This window comes from Balaenoptera physalus (assembly GCF_965194825.1).
Source record: "Balaenoptera physalus genome assembly, chromosome: 1".
In the NCBI taxonomy this organism is placed as follows: Eukaryota; Metazoa; Chordata; class Mammalia; order Artiodactyla; family Balaenopteridae; genus Balaenoptera; species Balaenoptera physalus.
Window position 1 is genome coordinate 102,701,996 of NC_138882.1, and position 14,719 is coordinate 102,716,714.

At 36.6% G+C, this 14,719-nt stretch overlaps 1 long non-coding RNA gene across 1 annotated transcript in view; it reads left to right on the plus strand.

Moving 5' to 3' along the window:
- LOC309656522 overlaps nucleotides 1–6,334 on the plus strand; it is a 28,176-nt gene extending 21,842 nt beyond the window's left edge. The window contains exon 3 of the long non-coding RNA XR_014261421.1: nucleotides 287–6,334. This is a non-coding gene — a long non-coding RNA (uncharacterized lncRNA). The remainder of the gene's footprint in view (nucleotides 1–286) is intronic.
- The last annotated feature ends 8,385 nt before the right edge of the window (nucleotides 6,335–14,719 follow it).

Below are 14,719 nucleotides of genomic sequence, written 5' to 3' on the forward strand. Positions count from 1 at the left end.
AAAAATTTTATTTATTTATTTATTTATGGCTGTGTTGGGTCTTCGTTTCTGTGCGAGGGCTTTCTCTAGTTGCGGCAAGCGGGGGCCACTCTTCATCACGGTGCGCGGGCCTCTCACTGTCGTGGCCTCTCTTGTTGTGGAGCACAGGTTCTAGACGCGCAGGCTCAGTAGTTGTGGCTCACGGGCCTAGTCGCTCCGCGGCATGTGGGATCTTCCTAGACCAGGGCTTGAACCCGTGTCCCCTGCATTGGCAGGCAGACTCTCAACCACTGCACCACCAGGGAAGCCCTAAAATGTTAATCTTTAATGTATCATAAAGCATTGGAGGTTTTGTTCTGGTAGACATGGATGACAGTTTGCAACTACAGCTGATTGAGAGCTAAGTGATATAAGGATATGCATGGACCAATTGAATGGGCAGACCAATCAAGGGCTTTCTGGTTTTCTTAAAGCAACATCTTGACTACACTCCATGGCAATGGCAGTAATGGTAGGGAGATTCTTGCAGGCAGCATCCCAAATTCCAAGCTTTACCCAAAGTTTCATGGCTCAAAAGTACACAGATACTGCCAGGCTATTGGTCACTGCTTTCCTATCATAATGCCAGGATTCTTGCCCAGTATGGAGAGTAATCAGACATAAAGGTCTGTCAGGATGCCCTATTTACAATAGTAAATTCACTTTGAGATAGATGAAGACATTGATGCCACAGGCATTGGGAGGTGGGAGGGCTTGGATGAGGCACCAGATCACACTAGAATTCCTCGATATGTTTAGATCAGAGCCAGGTCCTCCTTGGTGATCTCCATGGAGCCATTGTTTTGGACTTGGATGGCTATGTTCAACCTCTTAACTTCCACTGAGCTGGGCGTGGAGTTCTGGGTTTCTCTTGCTTCTACTGTTCTGCCATTTCTGCCACACATCTTTAGCTTCATCTTTCATCTGCTGAACATATTCCAGGAGATTCTCCTCCACAGCAAGTTTTCTTTCAAGGAAAGTGTTTCTTTTAATGGTTTAATTCAAGTACAGCTCAACCTCTTCCAGAGATTTGTCAGAGGCTCTTTGTTCTTGTTCCATGGCATCATTTGCTCATCTAGCTCTCTAATAAATTTTTGTAATCCTTCTTTGATTCTTTTAGTCTTCACAAGGACATTCTCTAATGCTGAGACCCCCTTGGAAGATTTCAGAATGTTGCTTTTCAGAGACATTCTAGCTCCATCAGGAAGGCAGTTATTTTCTGATCAGAGAGTCCTGTTATTACTTCTAATTTGTTGGAGCTGATCTTCATCTCATTTTTTGCTTCCCTCTGGGAGTTTTTGCAGTTCCTCTGTGTATTCTTTGCCCTTCACTTCTATGTCATAGCTAGATCTTTTCAATAGCAAGTCTCTTTCTCTATAGAGCTAAAAATGTTCTTTCCCTGTTAAAATAGGGGAAGAACATCACTCTTCTCATGGCCTGATGTGCAGGTTCTGGAGGTGAGGAGGCGGTGGTATCGGGGGTACACCTCAGTCCTGCATTAGCTCCCTAAGGGGTCGTTTCACATTGGCTTATTTAGAGTTTGTTGTAAGCTAAAATTCATGAGAGTTTTCTTTATGAATTGCAGTTTAGCCCATTTTCTTTTGACCTATATTTGGGTACTTTATTAAAAAGTCTGAATGGAAGATTTGAAAATGTTATTTACTAGATTTCAGTTTGATTTTAGAGACAATTTGAACTAATGATTTTGTAACTCAATGCATGAGCTGTCCATTTCCCAAGCTTTGTATCATTCACAGATTCGATGAGCTTCATGCTTTGTATTCTTTTCAGAATATTCATTGCATATCATCCGTGTACTAAGTATTATATCACACACAGCATGGAAACCCATTAGGATAAAATTCTTCTTTTTGAGTTGGTCACAGGCTGGTGGACAAACAGTTGAGCACCCAAATAATTACGATGCAACATAAAGTGATTGATAATGATGATGCAATTTTGCATTGTTTTAGAACTTGCCAAATTAGGGGTGATTTCTGTCTCTGGAGAAGATTTCACTCTGATTCTTTATAAAAACAAAAGCAAAAATTGGTTGTTTCAGTTTACCAAAAGAAAGAAGCCAAACGAAAGGTTAATGTGCCGTATACTCATTCTCTATCTAAGACAATGTTAAGCAACTTCAGATATCAGCCATCGATTTTCAGAACCTGCCAGAGGGAAGATTTTCTAAATGTGTCTGAGCAGTTCCAGATTCTTCACTGACAGAGTTCACTTGATGGTAGAGAGGTGATACAGAAGTGGTTGTTCACAACCTCAGCTAAGCTCTGTTTCATGATTGGATGACTTCTGAACAAGGGTGAAGGTGTTCCTATTTTATCTCTTCTGGGACATAAATAATAGACCATAATGATAACTGGTCACATCTTCATAACAGCATTTGAATGAACTTTAGCCAGGAGTTCTTTCTTTGTTTATTAAATAACAAACAGGGCACTTTCTGAGCAAAGGGAGTTTCTCTCAGAATTTTGCAAATATTATCTGCAATATGTGAAATTTATTTTGTGGACATACATAAGTTGATGTACTTTTCTTAAAAATAGTATATAACAGTCACATTTTATTAAGTTCATTTTTTTCTTGAAAGAGGAAAAAATTATTAATTGCATAGTGAATGGTAAGGTATTCTCAGATCCTTCAAAGGATAGTTTACTAAGGGTCTCCCAGATTAGTATTTGAAATTCTACAAAAGTGCAGAAGAGGTAGTGACATGCTTCCTAATTTTTCACCCAAGTTCTGCATTTTAAATAAGAATGAGCTGATCAGACTTATGAAGAGAAAGAAAGTGTGACATAATATCAGAAAATGCCTTTTGGTTTGAGATAATTCATAAACAAGTCTAGAGAACTTGTGGAATTATGGATCTCTGATTTGAATTGATTTTCTGGGTCAGATTACAATAGCGCAATGACTGCTCAATGTCTTTAGCCTGAGTGACTATTTCCTGTTCTCTCTCTCTCTCTCTCTTTTCTATGAGATGTATTAAATGTAGTTTGGAAGATTCAAGTGTGACAGTGGTATTGATAATTTTCATTCTATTTTGAAATCCATGTTCTGAAAGGGCATGCTTTCAAAATAATTTAATTTTTTCAAGATATAGTGACTCCTCAATTGAGTGTTTTCTTTCCATCAATACTCTTTTTTTTCCCCACCAGTTTCTTTTGTTAAGCTCCAGTTCAATTTTTAACTTTCCATTATCATGCCATCTATATAGTATCTCATTTAAGCAAACTCAAACACATTTTGTTTCAATACCATTTATACATATGGCATTACATGATGCTTATTATATAATATACTATACTTATATACTATGCTATATATACCATTTATTCTTTTGACTTTTTTGGTGTGTTTGGTTACTCTGTTGCTTACTTAATTGAGCAAATAAATATTTGAGTATCTATAATGTACCTAGCATGATTCTAAGCTCTGGGAGCACAGCAGTGAACAAAACAGATATGTAGAATATGCATTCCAGTGGGATAGACAGAAAATAAAGATTAATAAAATAGAAAGTGATACCTGAGGAAAAGAAAAAAATGGAAAATAGGAAGGTGTGAGTTAAGGGTTAGTGATTTGGGGTAGAGTGACCAAAAAGGACCTCATCAAGAAAATGATAGTTGAGTAAAGAAATGATGGTGATAAGGGAGCCATGTGGATAGCTGGAGGAAGAGCATGCTGAGTTAATGGGAGCAACATATACAAGGACCCTAAGTTAAGAGTGCTGTTGGTGTATTTGAGAAGCAACAGGGTGTTCAATATGGCTGGAAGTAAAAGGGAGAGAGAATGGGGGACCTGATTCTGTATGAATTTTGAAGTCCTCAAAGACTTTGGCTTTTGCTCTGATAGAAGTGGAAAGACACTGGGGGACTTTGGATGGACATGACTGGACTTGCATTTTAATATGATACTATTTCCACCTGTTGAAAATAGAATGTATGGAGCAAGAGTGGAAGCAGGGAAACAAGTCAGAAAGCTACTTTAATCATCCAAGTGTTGAAAGAAGAAAAAGTGGTCTGATTCTAGAGGGAGAGCTCTACATTACTTCACTATTACTTTCTCTGCCCCAGCCCTGAAATTAACCATCAGATTCTGGAACCAGGGTCCCTGGTTCCTTTTAATGGAGAAGGGTATTTAGAAGTCAAGATCTAAATCTAAAAAAATCTCCTTACAAACAAAAGTCTAGGACCAGATGGCTTCACAGGTGAATTCTACCAAACATACAAAGAAGAATTTTTACCAATTCTTCTCAAACTCTTCCAAAATATTGAAGAGGAGGGAACACCCCCAAAGATATTCTATGAAGCCACCATCACCCTGATACCAAAACCAGACAAAGATACCACCAAAAAAGAAAATTAGAAGCCAATATCTTTGATGAATATAGATGCAAAAATTCTCAACAAAATATTAACAAACCGAATCCAACAATACGTAAAAAAAGATCATACACCATGACCAAGTGGGATTCAGCCCAAGTTCACAAGTATGGTTCAACAAACACAAATCAATCGATGTGATACATTACATTAACAAAAGAAAAGACAAAAACCACATGATCATCTCAATAGATGCAGAAAAAGCATTTAACAAAATTCAACATACATTCATGATAAAAACTCTTACCAAAGTGGGTATAGAGGGATCCTATCTCAACATAATAAAACTTATTTTTGACAAACCCACAGCCAACATAACACTCAATGGTGAAAAGCTGAAAGCCTTCCTGCTAAAATCTGGAACAAGACAAGGATGCCCACTTGCACCACTTCTTTTCAACATAGTATTGGAAGTCCTAGCCACAGCAATCAGACAAGAAAAATAAATAAAATGTATCCAAATTGGAAGGGAAGAGGTAAAATTGTCATTATATGTGGATGATACTATATATAGAAAATCCTAAAGACTCCACAGAAAAGCTATTAGAACTGATATGTGAATTCAGCATGGTAGCAGGATACAAGATTAATATACAGAAATTGGTTGCGTTTCTTTACACTAACAATGAAATATCAGAGAGGGAATGTAAAAACCAATACCTTTTAAAATTGCACCAAAAATATAAAATACTTAGGAATAAACCTGACCAAGGAGGTGAAAGTCTTCTATGCTGAGAACTATAAAACATTAATAAAGTAAATTAAAGATGATTCAAAGAAATGGAAAGCTATCCCATGCTCTTGGATTGGAAGAATTAACATTATTAAAATGGCCATACTACCCAAAACAATCTACAGATTTAAAGTGATCCCTATCAAATTACCCATGACATTTTTCACAGAACTAGAACAAATAACCCTAAAATTTATATGGAACCATAAAAGACCCAGAATTGCCAAAGCAATCCTGAAGAAGAAGAACAAAACAGGAGGCATAACCCTCCCAGACTTCAGACAATGCTACAAAGCGACAGTAATCAAAACAGTGTGGTATTGGGACAAAAACAGACATATGGATTAATGGGACAGAATAGAGAGCCCAGAAACAAACCCACACACCTACGGTCAATTAATCTTCAACAAAGGAAGCAAGGATATAAAATGGGAAAAAGACAGTCTCTTCAGCAAGTAGTGCTGGGAAAGTTGGATAGCTTCATTGATGCAAATCAGTGAAGTTAGAACACACCCTCACACCATGCACAAAAATAAACTCATAGTGGCTTAAAGACTTAAATATAAGACATGACACCATAAAATTCCTAGAAGAGGACATAGGCAAAACATTCTTTGACATAAATCATACCAATGTTTTCTTAAGTCAGTCTCCCAAGATAATAGGAAAAAAAGAAAAAGAAATCAAGATCTGGACACTATGCTCATTGATCCTGGGCCATTTCAGTGGAGAGAAAATAGATAATTATTACTTTGAAAAATATCATGCATTGCTACTAAGATTTCAAATTCCAGTTCCAACCACAAGGTTCTTTCTTGCCTTCCCACATTCTCAATTTGTATTTTCCTTCTCTCAGAGTAAGAGTTTGGATCCCCCAAAATATCAATATATTTACTATTGGCTCGGTCTCAAAATATACACAAAATAGTTTGAGAATTGTTACACCTATACTACTACAAAGCCAAATCTACTAAATTAAGTTGAAGACTTATTCACATTTTCTTTAGTCTGAGGATATATAATCAAAATATTGTGTACAGACGTTATTTGGATTAGTTTCATTTTTCCCTATGTGGTTATATAATCCATTTGTTATGCTGTTTAATTTATTTGTTTCTATTTGTATTCAAGTTTAGTTTGCTCCAGTTAATTTTGATTTAATCTCATCATTTTAATATGTAAAATATTATGCAATTTTTTTTTTGCTCAAGGAGCAAAATTTGCCACTCCAATACCTGTCTCTTTTGGCATGTGAATTATTTAAAGCTGAAAACAATCAAGGCCCAAAAGACTGTGACCTCTGCACAACTGCCTAAAAGTATGTAGCTAGATGACTTGTTCCAGAAGGGAGCTATCACCATAGATAACTATAGTATGAACTAGAAGTGGTAGACAAGGAGGAACCTAGCAAAATCTGTTTGTTAAAATTCCTCTCTGTGTCCCATTTTCTCTGTATGGTCCAGTAAACATTTGTTTACCAAACATTTGCCTTTTCATCTCCATGTGAATTGCTTTCCCCCAGGTTTGAAGTCCCAAATCATTATCCTAACATCTTCTTTTGTCTTTAGCTGAAGATGATATTTAAGTTGAGGGTTTCAGTCATTTGGGTGAGTTATTCAGTTTACCTGGGTCTCTCCCATGTGTACATGTTAGTAAACTTTTGTTTGATCTTCTCCTATTAATCTATCTCATGTCAATTGGATTCTTAGACCAGCCAGAGGAACCTAGAAGGATAGAGGAAAATTTCTTCCTCCCTGACAGCTCTTATTACTAATAAAATGCCTTTTGACTGAGGGTGTCAAGGTACTTTACCAAGTAAACAGAAAAAGAAAAGTAATTTGAATTCTAGTGGAATCATATCTCAAGCAACTAAGCAAAGAAATGCTCCAAATTGGGAAAAATTTTAAATTAGAAAGTATTACATTGTGTTTATTTATTAATTTCACAAATCTGTAAGAAATTTTGTTGTGCAATTTCTCCTTTGAAAATAAGTATTTAATTTATTTTTATCTTACTAATTATCAATGGAGATGAAATCTCCATTGACTTTTGGCTATATCGGGTTTGTTTAGTGAATGAAAGATTTTCTACTTTTCTATCTAAAGTTCAAATATCCAGGATAGAAGCAGTAGTAAAGTTAAAATACCACCTATCTTCTTTGGTAAGTTTTCATTTTTTCGTTTATTTATTCAACAAACTATTAGCAAGCCATGCACATGAAAAGTACTAACAATTTAAAACAAGCCAGTAACTATTAAACGCTTACTCTGTGCAAAGTGCTTTATTAAGTACTTTTATTCTTAAAATTCTTTTAAATTCTTTGCATTCTTTTATTTAACCCTCACAACAACCCTGTGAAGTAGGTACTGGTATTATTTCTTTCATAAAGATGTAAAAACTGAGATCCATGAAGGTTAATAAACTTGTTCAAGGTCAACCAGATACTGTGCATCAGAACTAAAACTTGAACTCAGTGCTTGCACTTGAACTACACAGTCCATGTCCTCAACCATGGATTCAGAGAGAGAGATAAATTAGATTCTTGCTTTTGAGACAGTTGTGGATTAGAGAGTTATGAGAATCATGGTGACAGTATGGTCAGAAATTCTCTGTTGGTGAAGGCAAGAGAAAGAAGTGGCATCGTCATGAACTGATTCACAGAGATTAGTTTCTGCACATTGAACATTTTTTTATGGAATTACAACTGTGTGACAGGCATCTGCTGGGCACTAGAGAAACGGTGATAAATAGGCTGCCTCTAGGCAAGCTGCCTCTAGGCAAGCTGCCTTAAGTCAAGTGTCCTATCCGTGATCATTAGACATTAGCAGAGCTCATTTCCAGCTGTTTTTGTCCTCTGGGGACTCCCTATTTGGCCTTCTTCAACCCGCAATGTTTGGTTTACAAGGACACATTGACAAGACAGGCTTAATTTCTCCCTCAGTTTGAGTAAATTTTAGGCAGGTTTCTTCCTGACTATAGACCCTTGACCTCCCTTTTCTTAGAGCATTTACTTTAGAAAACTTGAGACTGTAAATTCTTTCTCTGCTCCTTTGAGATATAAATCTTATACAACCAAAAAATGTCTTTCTGAAGGATCTGGGAGCCATCCCTTTGAAATGTAATTATCAAGAAGGAGAGGGCCCCTAACTCCCAATCTCTGTGGGAGAGTAGGAGCCTAACTTTGATAAGCACCAACTGGCAAACACAGATGGTCTAAATCACCTTTACCAGCCTCCTCCTAATGTCCTCCAGTACTTTTCTATTTGCTCACCTTAGTGCTTAAAAGCCCTCCCACCCTTCATTTCAGCAGAGTTGGGTTCAATCTCTCATCTCCATTGCAATAGTCTTGAATAAAATCTTCCTTGACTATTTAACCCATTTGGTGCAACTTTTCTTTGACACATGTTCTGTGGGCATGGTAGAAAAAGCAAGACATAATAGCAGTGATAAAGACACTCAGGAAGGAAGGCGTTCTCATCATAAGTGTGACTTGAGCCAGAAGCCATGGAATCCTGAACAAACCTCTTCTAGCAAAATAAATTTCTATTCCTGAAGTAATATTAATTGAAACCATAGAATGCTAGAGCTGAAATGAACTCTTGGTATCAGTAAATCTAAACTCTTTGGTTTACCAGTGAGGAAACAGGTCACCTGCCCATATGATCAGAGTTGGTATTGTAAAGCTGGTCTTCTGACACCCAGTTCAGCCCATTTGGGACAGACCTGTTTTTTAGATGTGTTGCAGATTCATTCGAGAATCTTCAGGCTATTAGTCATAAAAGCACATCTTGTATACCTAAGATATTATCTCTACTCTGCTAAAGAGTTTGATAACAATCAAGGAGGGGAACTATGTAAATTGTTATAATCTGTCTCATACCAATAAAAATACTGGAGCTAATGTCTTGGATGTAATATGAAGTACTGTATCATATACAGCCTTATTATTTAAATTAAGACCTACCAGTCAATCCCCTATATGGTCTTAATTTTAAAACATCCAATTTCTCTCCAAGCTGTTAGGAAAATTAAAATGCATTATTTTTAGGTGTTTGCAGCATTTTCAACTAGTTTGTTGTCATGAGATGAATATTGCTATCAGTTTTTTTATTCATGATGTTATTTAAATAAATATCAGGTTTTTGTGTGTGCTGTTTAAATTCTTATTATCATGCAACAAAGCCTTTCCAAATTGCCTGAGGTTAGTGCTTTTGTTACAACCTGGGAGATTAGAAAACATAGCTAGAGTCATGAGAAAGTTAACTGACCTATATTTGAAAAAATATATAATTAAAAAAATTAACATCAAGGTCACATCACCAGATTTAATGATCATCAGACTTGACTCACTAAATATTAAATCTCATAATGATTAATTCATGGCAATATACTATATATCTCTGTGTGGTCATCTGCATTAAGTACCTGGCTCAAAAAATTTCACTTGAGGAATGTCCTGGGTCACAGAAAATGTTTAGGGTTGTCTGGGTTTCAAAGTAGTTTAAAAAGAGCACAAATGAAACTCATAGATTATCTCTTATTTTTAACGCAAAAAAAGAGTAAAAAATGAAATGGCTATACCATAAAGCTAAGCATAAGCTGATTTGCTCCTGAGCTGAAATGTTTATAACTCATTTAAAAGGGCCTATTGTTGATGATTAGAGCTTAGTGGGAAGGACATTTTGATTATCAGTTTCAAAGTGTCAGTTCATCCACTTAGTGTTGTAAGTGGAAAGAAAATGCCAGGTGGCAGCTGTTCTGTGTGTGTAACAAATGGTTAAGTACTTATTCTCTCACTGGGCCTAATAACTCTTTGCATTTGGAAGTACAAAAAGATCAAAACATTTAACTTGTTAAGGAGCTGAAACACATGGTAATTGACCAGTCACATGTGACCTTCTTGCACTTGAGCGAGAGCTCTTCTACAATCTGCTAGCAACACACAAGTCCTTCCCTTATGCTTTTGTTGAATCATATCCCTAGTCCTGATGCAAGTTCACAAATTCTGTATCTGCAATTCAGAAAACTAAAAGTTTATTCATCTGTTGAAGGTTTTTGGAAAGCCTCTTTGGTGGCAAACCCTGACTTCAACAGATGTGAGTTGATTTCTATTCTTATTTATAACATTTTAGTGTGAATATTAATTTATTTCACTGCAGAAAAACTACTGTGTTTGATTATAGGGATCTTCTCTAGACCTGTGTGTGGACATGACATATAATATGATACAGAGACTGTATTATCTGTTTATTATCTAAAACCTGAAAATTTCTGACTTCTAAAACCCAACTCATCTATAGAGTTTTCTTTTAGGGAATTAACAAACTTCCATCGCTTATTATCTTTCACATACCCAGGCAGCTCTGGCTAAAGTTTGTGCCACTCTCTTTTATAGTGTGGATTGTGGCTGGGACGGTTGCCCAACCAGGCGTTACATTTTCCAGCCCTTCTTGTACCAGATGTGATCACATGACTAGCTATCCCCAGTAGAATAGGAGCATAAGTGAGAAGAGTCACTTCTGGGCCAAGAATTTCTTAAAAAGCAGGTGGAGCTTCTGCTTCTTTCCCCTTCTGCTGATGGAAAGCAGAGGACTCCAAGGCCCAAGGAAAAGGCAGAACCACAAGGTGCGAGGTACCTGGGTCCATGAATCACTAGAGGGAGAAAGTTGTTCACTGGTCAGAAACATCCACATTGTGTTGTTAAGTGGGTAAGAAATAAATTTATTTAGTATAAAATCCTGAATTTTTAGAGTTTATTATAGCAGCATAGATATGTAATTACTATCTCCGAGTAGATTACACATTCTCTGAGGGAAGTTACTATATTTTTATGCCTATATCTAGTCAACTGTACCCGTAAAGAGTTACAATAAATGAGGCTGGTTTTATAATTTAAAGAATTATCTAGACTTTGGAAGCTGAAAAATTGTGTTAAAATTTAGGTGTCATTTACCAGTTGTGTAACTTTGAGCATTCCATAATCTGTTTTTGAGCCTTGGTCTTGGTGAAACAGAGACAATGATATTTGTGTGGAGGGTTTTATGACAATTATAGCATATGGACTAGAAACATCTAGCATGTATACGTTTGCTTTTTAGAAAGCTGTGCTCAACATGTATAAGGCTTTATATATCGATGCTCCAAAATGCTTTTTGAAAAACCAAACAGTAAGCACTAAAAGTATATAGTGCTTTAAACTTATTATTTTATCTCATTCTGTTGATATGACAACTTTGGGATGTCACTCTGATTAGAGGTATTATTTTTGCAATTAAAAACAAAGAGACTCAGAAGTTTTTGAAACTCATAAATAAGAATATCAGAGGTGGAAGCTAATTCTTCTGACATCAAATCCCATGATTCTCCTACCACAACAGAATCTTAAAATAGATAAGTTCTCTTTTTTCTCTTCTATTCTTGGGCAAGTATTTGCAGAAACTACTTCTATGTTGCTTGTATAAGCCCAAGGATGCCGGATAGACTGAGTATAAATCTTAAGCACATATTTCTTTATGTATTTGCCTGGTCAGCCTAAGAAAATCTATCACTCACTTCTCTGGTTTATTAGAGCAGGTCTACTGATACTGTGAAGACATTATAATAATTATAACATCTTTGAGTGCTTACTTTATACCAGCTACTCTTATCAATGTTTTTCATACATTCATTCATTTTATATTCACAACAACCCTATAAACTAGTTAATATAATTATCCCTATTTTACCTATGAGAGAACTGAGGCACAGTGCAATGAAGTAACTTTTTCAAGGTCACATGGCTATAAGTGGCAGAGCCAGAATTCCAACTTAGTCTGCCTCTGGAGCCTATACTTTTAAACACCATGACACCAAGTCTCTCACCATGTATCAATATATACCTAAGTGATAATAATTTTTTACTACTGAATAAATAAAATGGAATTTACAACTGAATACCATAATTGAGTGTCTAGGGTGGAATTCTTAAAGTATTGGAAATTGACTTTTGATCTAGAACATTGTAGTTTGACCATATTTTTATACATATTTTATAAAACCAGTCCCTGTCTCAATGGATTTTGGAGACTCACCTCTCACAGCAAGTCCTAGCAGAAGGAAGGATATTTAAATGGGGAGTGAGAGAGGAATACAAGTGGGGAGAGGCCTATATTCAGAGGTAAAGAGATATAGAGGTAAGAGATATAAAGGAAAAGAGACCCGGAATGGAGAGTTGCTGAGAGACTACAGATGCCCCAAGAGTCAGCGGAAGGAATGGATGATCTACGGTGTTAACAAAACTGGAGGGAAAGGATTCCCGCATTAAACACTGGGTGAATGGGGTCTGGGAAACTGAAGGAGAAGAGACAAGGAAGAATACTGAGTGCATTAGTTACCCTGAAGAAAAGCTCTTGCTTCATCACTAACTTGAGTGTGAGTTACGTCCACTCAGTTCTCATGGCCTTGACTATCATCTTCCCATGAAGATGTCCTCACAGGAGGGTCCTTAAAAAAAACTCGCAAAATTGCTCATACTATAATGCTAATATGTTTCTGCTCTGGAAATTTTCAAGATTCTTTTAAATTTTCAACCACCATATAACTTTAGCAAGTACCTTTCTCATATTTTTAAAATTGACTATCATTTATTTAGTGCTTTGTCTTTTTTCATGCACTCATATGTGAGGTATTATAGTAGATTAATTAAAGGGCAAACTCTGGGAGCCAGACAGCTATGGATTATAATCTTTGCTCATCCACTTCTTAGCTTTGTGACCTTGAGCATGTTACATAACCTCTCTAAATCTTAGTTACATCATTTGTAATCTGGGGAATAATAAAAGTGCATATTTCATAAAACTGTAGTGATAGATTAATGAAATAATGTTTGTAAATCACTCAGTGCAGTGCCTGGTCCATAATTAGTGCTCAGTAAATACAGATTCTTATTAAACTGATGGTGCCCTTTGTGAAGTTGATTTACCTTTCCGAAGTGAGCAATGTCACTCTCTTCTTGCTGGCAGGAGTAAGCTCACTAACATGTTTTCGCAGTGCCACTGTCGCCTGGGCCTAAGTGAAGTGATTGGAGTGGGGATAAGGGGAAGTTGACTGAATTGGCCAAGAATCCTGTATTAGACACTGAATGGATGGGGTCTGGGAAGCTCCCCCTGGTTGACACTGACTGGTCAGTGATACTGGTTGATACTGGTTGACGTATCCCCCTTACTGAAACATGCCCCACAAAAGGAACAGAAAACAAAATAGGTTGAACCAAGAGCAATTAAGTACAGTGACAGATGTGAGCCAGAGGTGGCAAGCCATTTTACTAAAGAGACTCACTCACTCCACAGAGCAAAGACCGCTTGCATAGGTTCAAATTTAAACAGCAAGAAAGAGTTGCCAGAAACATCCCAATGCCTGCATTGCACAGAAGAAGCAATGAGAATGAGAATCTTTACTCCAAGCCATGAATGAATTGAGTATGGTTTCAGAGAGAAATCATGTGAAGGGAAAATCCTTTTAGATTTTCTTTTTTCCTTCCTTTAATTGTTAAATAACCAAGTCCTCAAAGAGACAATAATATCACCACTTTTACTCTGTTTTCCTATGGTGGATATGAGACCATGAAGTGACTGTTTGTTAAATATTGTTAAATATTTACGCCCTCGGACTTCATATGAGTTATTACAATCACTTGAAGCCCACAGGTCTCCATTAACTTTACTAATGTCATTAATCTTATCTCTTAACCATCTTGGTCTTCAGTTTTTGCTCTGTCCCCCACCTTGCTTGCCCTTCGTGGTAAAGAGCAAGGTGTATTCAGTCTCAGGAAGGGAGATGAGTCTCTTCCCTTCTTATGATCAACAAAACCCAGCTGTGTATATATTTTGTGGGTCAGTTTTCCTGTGAATTCTCATCACCACTTTTACCAAAGTGTTTGGAACTGAGGCATTTTCCCTTCCTTTTACACAAACATTTTACCTTTTAAAAATTTTAGAATGATATCTCAGGGTTTCCTTGGACACCAGTGTTTCCTTTGACAGTACTAAAAGAAAAGATTTGGCTGTGGATTAGAATAAAGAACAGTAAGTTTGCAGAGTGAAGGTTAGGAATGGGATCTGCAAGGGGGTATTAAGTAATTGCTGCCAAGTTTATAGCCTTTAAACCTGAATGGCAAAAAATATAAATTCAGGGAGTCACAGTTGTTGCTTAATCTAGAAGTTGTGCTTTTGCCATTCCTGCATTCATCATCCATTTGTTCATTCATTTAAACATTTATTAAGCTTCCACTATGTGCAGAGTTCTAAGGATGAAACAGTGAATAATGTAGATGCTGTACCTTATAGCACTTTTTGTTTTGGCTGGGAAGGCAGACATGCAAATTATTGCTATAAAACTAGGCGATATATATAAACAGATATAAACAAAGAGCCAAGGAAAACCTAGCAAAAGGAGCAATTAATTCTCACTAGAAACTCTATAGCTTTACTTCAAAAGAAGGGAAAAGGGAGAAGGACATTGAAATGATGAGATATGCTGATGTTCAACTGCCCTGCAGTGGCCAGTGGCTAGCGGCAACCTCAGAGTCACC